Source organism: Ptychodera flava, chromosome 7 (genome assembly GCF_041260155.1).
Source record: "Ptychodera flava strain L36383 chromosome 7, AS_Pfla_20210202, whole genome shotgun sequence".
Lineage (NCBI taxonomy): Eukaryota > Metazoa > Hemichordata > Enteropneusta > Ptychoderidae > Ptychodera > Ptychodera flava.
Genome location: NC_091934.1, coordinates 6,509,596 through 6,518,348, shown reverse-complemented (window position 1 = coordinate 6,518,348; position 8,753 = coordinate 6,509,596). Strand labels below are relative to the sequence as shown.

At 37.3% G+C, this 8,753-nt stretch overlaps 1 long non-coding RNA gene across 1 annotated transcript; it reads right to left on the bottom strand.

Moving 5' to 3' along the window:
* Positions 1-938: 938 nt before the first annotated feature.
* On the bottom strand, positions 939-2,354 carry LOC139136090 (uncharacterized). Its single transcript, XR_011553099.1, has 3 exons — positions 2,320-2,354; positions 1,532-1,662; positions 939-1,025 (listed from the first exon to the last, which is right to left on the bottom strand). It is a non-coding gene; the product is annotated as an uncharacterized lncRNA (long non-coding RNA).
* Between the last annotated feature and the right edge of the window lie 6,399 nt (positions 2,355-8,753).

Genomic DNA, 8,753 nt, shown 5'->3' with positions numbered 1-8,753 from the left:
TTCATTTATTCATACATTTTTTCATTCATTGATTCTTCATTCATTCATCCTCTTTCATTCATTCATTCATTCATTCATTCATTCATTCATTCATTCATTCATTCATTCATTCATTCATTCATTCATTCATTCATTCAATGTTCCATCCATCCCTCCATCCATCCATCCATCCATCCATCCATCCATCCATCCATCCATCCATCCATCCATCCATCCATCCATCCATCCATCCATCCATCCATCCATCCATCCATCTATCCATCCCTCTATCCATCCATCCATCCATCCATCCATCCATCCATCCATCCATCCATTCATTCATTCATTCTTTCATTTATTCACACATTTTTTCATTCATTAATTCTTCATTCATTCATTCTCTTTTTTCATTCATTCATTCATTCATTCATTCATTCCTTCATTCCTTCATTCATTCATTCATTCATTCATTCATTCATTCGTTCATTCATTCATTCATTCATTCATTCATTCATTCATTCAATCATTCATCTATCCATCCATCAATCAATCCATCCATCCATCCTTCCATCCATCGATCTACTCATCCATCCATCCATCGATCCACTTATCCATCCTTTCATTCATTCATTCATTCATTTACTCATTCATTTATTCACTCATTATTCATTCACTCATGTATACTTTGAATATGATAACCGTAAATCACAAGAACATTTTATATACATTTTGGCTGTTATCCTTTAATCATGCATATAAACTATTTTCTCAAACGTCAATAAGAATAATACATAGAATGAACACATGTTTTGCTTAAAAAAATAGAAAACGATTGTCTCAACGATTAAACATGTTAGTCTTTCTAATGAGCTCTACGGTTAATATATTTTGTCATAAGCATATTTTCGGTGATCTTTGCAATTTCTCTGGGAGTCCTTGAGTCATGTGCTGTCCAGGTTTCTGGTATCAAGGATTTTGCAGATTATCGTTTTCTTCTGCAACCAGAGCATCATCAGCAACGCCGTCAATGGAAACCTTGTTTTGTCCTGTGAGGGGATATCAAAAACAATGCATTGTTTGTAGACCAGATTCTGCCGTACTTCAAATGCTGTGTGTTGTCAGACACCATTTACATCTTTAAATATGTCAATAGCGACAAAAAGTATGCTTTTCTACTTGTCTTTCTCTCATTTATCTTTTCTAATCATGTAATTCATGTAAAAACACATGAACATTGGGGACCTATGCTGTCGTTAACTGTTTTTGCGAGTTTTGTTTTAATTGTTTGGCCCGCCACTTCGCTCTGCGCAAAATAAATGCAAGTTTCCTTCCGGGTGGTGATAAATATTGCAAGATTGTTTATATTACATGTACAACACAAAAACGAATCAGTGATTTGTGTTTGTAAGAAGTAAAGGGAAATAAACATTCCGGCCACAGCACCGCAAGAAAATAATGTTTAGTCGACTGAATATAGTGCGACAACCCTAGAAACGACAATTAAAGTATATGATAGAAAACAATAACAAAGAAACAAGAAAAAAAACATTACCGGTTAACTTAGTTCCACGGCGGCGCGGAAAAGTTATCAGACCCTCTGAGTCGGTGACAAAACAAGAGGACACGGCCAGGACCAATAACATCACAAGAACAAATCTTTTCATATTGAAATGTTTTTGGAACCTGTTAAATAAACATAAGATTGAAGTTTATTGTTAAGCGGGATTAAAGCATGCTAAGATAGAATAAACTTTGACCAAAAATTTATTATTTTTATCTGAACGAATGAGCTATCAAAACCCCAAGGGATATACGCGCTTTTTATCGGTATAAACATTGGCGAGACTGTGCTTCCTTTAGTCTAATTTTTAAGAAGAGCTCACCTTTTAAACTTGTTCTCCTTTGTCAGTTAAATAATATTATTAAACTTATAACTTCATCGATAATTCATTTAAAATCACTTGAAAAGCATTGATGTGCAGTAACACATGCATGATTAAAGGATAACAAAGCTTTTCTTTGGAAAAGTCTTTTTTAAGTGCTTTCTTAGCGGACAATTATTTCCCTATCAATTGGTGTAAGCCGTTCAAACATGTTTTCTTGGGGTCAATTATTTCCCTATCAATGAGTAAACTGATAATTATTTAAAAATCTTAACAGGCCCGATTGGTTTGCACGGAATATTTTTCAGCTGTGCTCGTGATCTTGTTTTTAGAGCATATTTACATAAAACATCGATCCCTGCTTACAATTTTCAAAATCCACTTGATGGCTAACCTTGTATACTGTACGAAAAAAATGAACATCTGCAATTATGAAGCAATGAAGGAGCTTACTTACTTTGGGAAAGTCTCGAAACCTTGTTGACAGCGTCTGTGGATTAACTGCGTTTGCAACTAGCATGGTCTCTATTGCTCTTTTATCTTTGTTGACGATTCCATTTACATACGCAAACATTTTAAAGGGTGGTAATGGTTAAGTCATATTTTGAGAACAGCTCGATGACAGAAAATCCCAATGACTTCCCGCTGTTAAGAAGAATGCACTTTAGATGTGTGCTGTTACGAATGTGTTCTTAAGTCCTGTTTTTCCGTGCACCATCGGGAGTTTTGTTCGCACTTGCCTCAAGCCGTCAATGCCTTATACCAAAGCTGGCCGAGGTCCCTCTATATCCTCCCCGTCTAAATGGAATAGCCTTATCAGTCGTTTGTAGGAGAATAACCTTTAATCATGCAAGGAATTGCCAAGACGATTTAACAGGCTAATTCAGCCGTTAATGTTATGCTGGAGTTTTTAATAACAAAGCTTGGTCGGTTTATGTAGATATTTATGGGTGGAGATTGTCTGTGTTTGCGGGAGGACCACCTTGTTGGTTATTTGCTAGTCCTACCCATTTTATGTCAGTGCTGCTACAAGTAGGCAGTAATTGTTAAGGCACTGGGGCGGCGTATGTCATAGTGCCCTTGATAAATGGGCAATCGGTACCCTGGATCGGACAAGAATGATTGATTTTAAATTATCCCACAACAGGCGATCAGCGTCGTTTAATCAATAGGTGGCAGTGGTACATGATTAGTCAACTGCCATTTTTGTTCGTTGCTTAATTAATGTGCACTTTAAATACTAGAGAAAATAAGTGCCAAGCACAATTAGCCAGTTACCGCAATTTAGAACGCATCCATGCGTTTAGTGTACTCGACATGAAAAGGCATAGTTTTCCAATTTGCCTTGCCAGAGACGGTTTTCCATGTCACTTATCGGCCATTGACAACATATACTTGCTTATAACGTTCAGGGGCTGTGAACGGCAGCGACAGGAATAGGCCATTGTACCACTTAGGAGACGGGCCAGAGGTGATGAATTGTTACGAAAGAAGCAAAATAATGTACACTCGAATAATAACAAATATTTTAGTAGAGGGCAGGAAATTCAATAACTCCCCGCCGTTTAAAAGAGGTTATCTTCTCTGCTGTTAAGGAGGTTAACCTCAATGTCTGTACTTCTGTCCACCATTGGAATTTTGTAGTCAATCGCCAAAAGCTGGCAATGGCCTATGGCAAAGCTGGTCGAGGTCCCATACTGTTCCCCGTCTAAATGTCGTAGCCGAAACGATCGTTCTTTTTAGAACAGCTTCTAAACGACCTAATTCAGAATAATACTTACTCACACTGCCACTGGCTAGCCTTTTTTAGGAGAAATCGATGGAAAATCAGTCATTCATTCATTCATTCATTCATTCATTCATTCATTCATTCATTCATCCATCCATCCATCCATCCATCCATCCATCCATCCATCCATCCATCCATCCATCCATCCATCCATCCATCCATCCATCCATCATCCTTCCATTCATTCATTCATTCACACATTAATTTCATCTTCATTCATTCATTTACTCGATCATATAGTCTTTCAATAATTAATGCATGTATTTATCCGAGTATGTTATACTACATTTGGTAAAGCTTTAAGTAATTGGTCTTGAGAAAAGGGCCATTCATTCGCTCAGGTAATAAAACGAAGAAAAACGTATAAAGTTTTATTTACAGGCACAAGAGTGTAGAATTCAAATAAATCAACGAATGTTAGCAAGGGTGGTGTCAAGCTTGTAAGAGACAGGTCAGTAGCTCTGAAATGTGTCAAGGACAACACTTTCTTCTGTGTCCCAGGAACATTTTTTATAATTTGAATACAAAAACGAAAGGGGTAACGTAGGCGCAGAGCAGAATTAAGTAAATGAGCGGCGGTGATTGTATGCTGTAGTTGCCATTGCATTAGCTAAGTCTCTCCCGAAGTTCTTGGCGAAGTTTACAAATGTTTAGTTCAATGCAAAGAAAAACAAAACGAACCGTGGAGCACCATCACTACGGTGATGTTGTTGAATACCGCCCAAGGCTTGGAATGCCACTAAAGGTGATGCTGCCACCGCATAAACTCAAAATGTACGCTGTTTAAATTATCTTTTTGTTTTTGTTATTTGGAATACAGTTGCGAAGAGGCACATTACTTCTCCGTCGTTTGGCTAATGTTGGCATCTTAATCAAGCTGGTGCTTGTATTCTTTCCTTACTGACAACAACAACAGTCGCTGTAAAATGGGCGACCCATTGTAAACATTCACCTCACATTGAACGAATCTATATTACTAATTGGGGCTCCATTTCATTCATCCATCCATTTATTCATTCATTCATTCATTCATTCATTCATTCATTCATTCATTCATTCATTCATTCATTCATCCATCCATCCATCAATCCTTCCATCCATCCATCTATCCCTCTCTCCATCCATCCATCCATCCATCCATCCATCCATCCATCCATCCATCCATCCTTTCATCCATCCATCCATTAATTTATTCATTCTTTCATTTATTCACACATTTTTTCATTCATTAATTCTTCATTCATTCATCCTCTTTATTTCATTCATTCATTCATTCATTCATTCATTCATTCATTCATTCATTCGTTCATTCATTCGTTCGTTCATTCATTCAATGATTCATTCATTCATTCATCAATCCATCTAGCTATCCATCGATTCACTAATCTATCCATCCATCCATCCATCGATCCACTCATCCATCCTTTCATTCATTCATTCATTTACTCAATCATTTATTCACTCATTATTCATTCACGCATGTATTCTTTGAATATGATAACCGTAAATCACAAGAACATTTTATATACATTTTGGCTGTTATCCTTTAATCATGCATATGAACTATTTTCCCAAACGTCAATAAGAATAATACATAGAATGGAGACAGGAGATAGAATGAACCCATGTTTTGCTTTAAAAAATAGAAAACGATTGTCTCAACGATTAAACATGTTAGTCTTTCTAATGAGCTCTACGGTTAATATATTTTGTCATAAGCATATTTTCGGTGATCTTTGCAATTTTCTCTGGGAGTCCTTGAGTCATGTGCTGTCCAGGTTTTCTGGTATCAAGGATTTTGCAGATTATCGTTTTCTTCTGCAACCAGAGCATCATCAGCAACGCCGTCAATGGAAACCTCGTTTTGTCCTGTGAGGGGATATCAAAAACAATGCATTGTTTGTAGACCAGATTCTGCCGTACTTCAAATGCTGTGTGTTGTCAGACACCATTTACATCTTTAAATATGTCAATAGCGACAAAAGCATGCTTTTCTACTTGTCTTTCTCTCATTTATTTTTTCTAATCATGTAATTCATGTAAAAACACATGAACATTGGGGACCTATGCTGTCGTTAACTGTTTTTGCGAGTTTTGTTTTAATTGTTTGGCCCGCCACTTCGCTCTGCGCAAAATAAATGCAAGTTTCCTTCCGGGTGGTGATAAAATATTGCAAGATTGTTTATATTACATGTACAACACAAACATTTCAGTGATTTGTGTTTGTAAGAAGTAAAGGGAAATAAACATTCCGGCCATGCCACAGCACCGCAAGAAAATAGTGTTTAGTCGACTGAATATAGTGCGACAACCCTAGAAACGACAATTAACGTATATTATCGAAAAAAATAAAAAAGAAACACGGAAACAAAAAACATTACCTGTTAACTTAGTTCCACGGCGGCGCGGCAAAGTTACCAGACCCTCTGAGTCGGTGACACAAAAAGAGGACACGACCAGGACCAATAACATCACAAGAACCAATCTTTTCATATTGAAGTGTCTTTGGAACCTGTTTTAGAAACATAAGATTGACGTTTATATGTTTAAGCGGGATTAAAGCATGCTAAGATAGAATAAACTTTGACCAAAAATTTATTGTTTTTAACTGAACGAAATGAGCTATCAAAACCCCGAGGGATATTCCCGCTTTTTATCGGTATAAACATTGGTGAGACTGTGTTTCCTTTAGTCTAATTTTTAAGAAGAGCTCATCTTTTAAACTTGTTTTCCTTTAATAGTTAAATAATATTATTAAACTTATAACTTCATCGGTAATTCACTTAAAATCACTTGAAAAGCATTGATGTGCAGTAACACATGCATGATTAAAGGATAACAAAGCTTTCCTTTGGAAAAGTCTTTCTTAAGTGTTTTCTTAGCGGACAATTATTTCCCTATCAATTGGTGTAAGCCGTTGAATCATGTTTTCTTGGGGTCATTATTTCCCTATCAATGAGTAAACTGATAATTATTTAAAAATCTTAACAGGCCCGATTGGTTTGCCGGAATATTTTTCAGCTGTGCTCGTGATGTTGTTTTTAGAGCATATTTACATAAAACATCGATCCCTGCTTACAATTTTCAAAATCCACTTGATGGCTAACCTTGTATACCGTACGAAAAAAATGAACATCTGCAATTATGAAGCAATGAAGGAGCTTACTTACTTTGGGAAAGTCTCGAAACCTTGTTGACAGCGTCTGTGGATTACTGCGTTTGCAACTAGCATGGTCTCTATTGCTCTTTTATCTTTGTTGACGATTCCATTTACATACGCAAACATTTTAAGGGTGGTAATGGTTAAGTCATATTTTGAGAACAGCTCGATGGCAGAAAATCCAATGACTTCCCGCTGTTAAGAAGAATGCACTTTATATGTGTGCTGTTACGAATGTGTTCTTAAGTCCTGTTTTCCGTGCACCATCGGGAGTTTTGTTCGCACTTGCCTCAATCCGTCAATGCCTTATACCAAAGCTGGCCGAGGTCCCTCTATATCCTCCCCGTCTAAATGGAATAGCCTTATCTTTCGTTTGTAGGAGAATAGCCTTTAATCATGCAAGGAAATTGCCAAGACGATTTAACAGGCTAATTCAGCCGTTTATGTTATGCTGGAGTTTTTAATAACAAAGCTTGGTCGGTTTATGTAGATATTTATGGGTGGAGATTGTCTGTGTTTGCGGGAGGACCACCTTGTTGGTTATTTGCTAGTCCTACCCATTTTATGTCAGTGCTGCTACAAGTAGGCAGTAATTGTTAAGGCACTGGGGCGGCGTATGTCATAGTGCCCTTGACAAATGGGCCATCGGTACCCTGGATCGGACAAGAATGATTGATTTTAAATTATCCAACAACAGGCGATCAGCGTCGTTTAATCAATAGGTGGCAGTGGTACATGATAAGTCAACTGCCCATTTTTGTTCGTTGCTTAATTAATGTGCACTTTAAATACTAGAGAAAATAAGTGCCAAGCACAATTAGCCAGTTACCGCAATTTAGAACGCATCCATGCGTTTAGTGTACTCGACATGAAAAGGCATAGTTTTCCAATTTGCCTTGCCAGAGACGGTTTTCCATGTCACTTATTGGCCATTGACAACACATACTTGCTTAGAACGTTCACTGGCTGTGAACGGCAGCGACAAGAATAGGCCATTGTACCACTTAGGAGACGGGCGAGAGGTGATGAATTGTTACGAAAGAAGCAAAATAATGTACACTCGAATAATAACAAATATTTAGTAGAGGCAGGAAATTCAATAACTCCCCGCCTTTTAAAAGAGGTTATCTTCTCTGCTGTTAAGGAGGTTAACCTCAATGTCTGTACTTCTGTCCACCATTGGAATTTTGTAGTCAATCGCCAAAAGCTGGCAATGGCCTATGGCAAAGCTGATCGAGGTCCCTCTCTGTTCCCCGTCTAAATGTCGTAGCCGAAACGATCGTTCTTGGTAGAACAGCTTCTAAACGACCTAATTCAGAATAATACTCACTCACTGCCACTGGCTAGCCTTTTTTTAGGAGAAATCGATGGAAAATCATTCATTCATTCATTCATTCATTCATTCATTCATTCATTCATTCATTCATTCATTCATTCATTCATTCATTCATTCATTCATTCATTCATCCATCCATCCATTCATCCATCCATCCATCCATCCATCCATCCATCCATCCATCCATCCATCCAATCATCCTTCCATTCATTCATTCATTCACACATTTATTAATTCATTCTTCATTCATTCATTCACTCAATCATATATTCTTTCAATAATTCATGCATGTATTTATCCGAGTATGTTATACTACATTTGGTAAAGCTTTAAGTAATTGGTCTTGAGAAAAGGGCCATTCATTCGCTCAGGTAATAAAACGAAGAAAAACGTATAAAGTTTTATTTACAGGCGCAAGATGTAGAATTCAAATAAATCAACGAGTGTTAACAAGGGTGGTGTCAAGCTTGTGTACTCTGATTCTGTATGAGACAGGTCAGTAGCTCTGAAATGTGTCAAGGACAACACTTTCTTCTGTGTCCCAGGAACATTTTTTATAATTTGAATATAAAAACGAAAGGGGTCACGTAGGCGCAGAGCAGAATT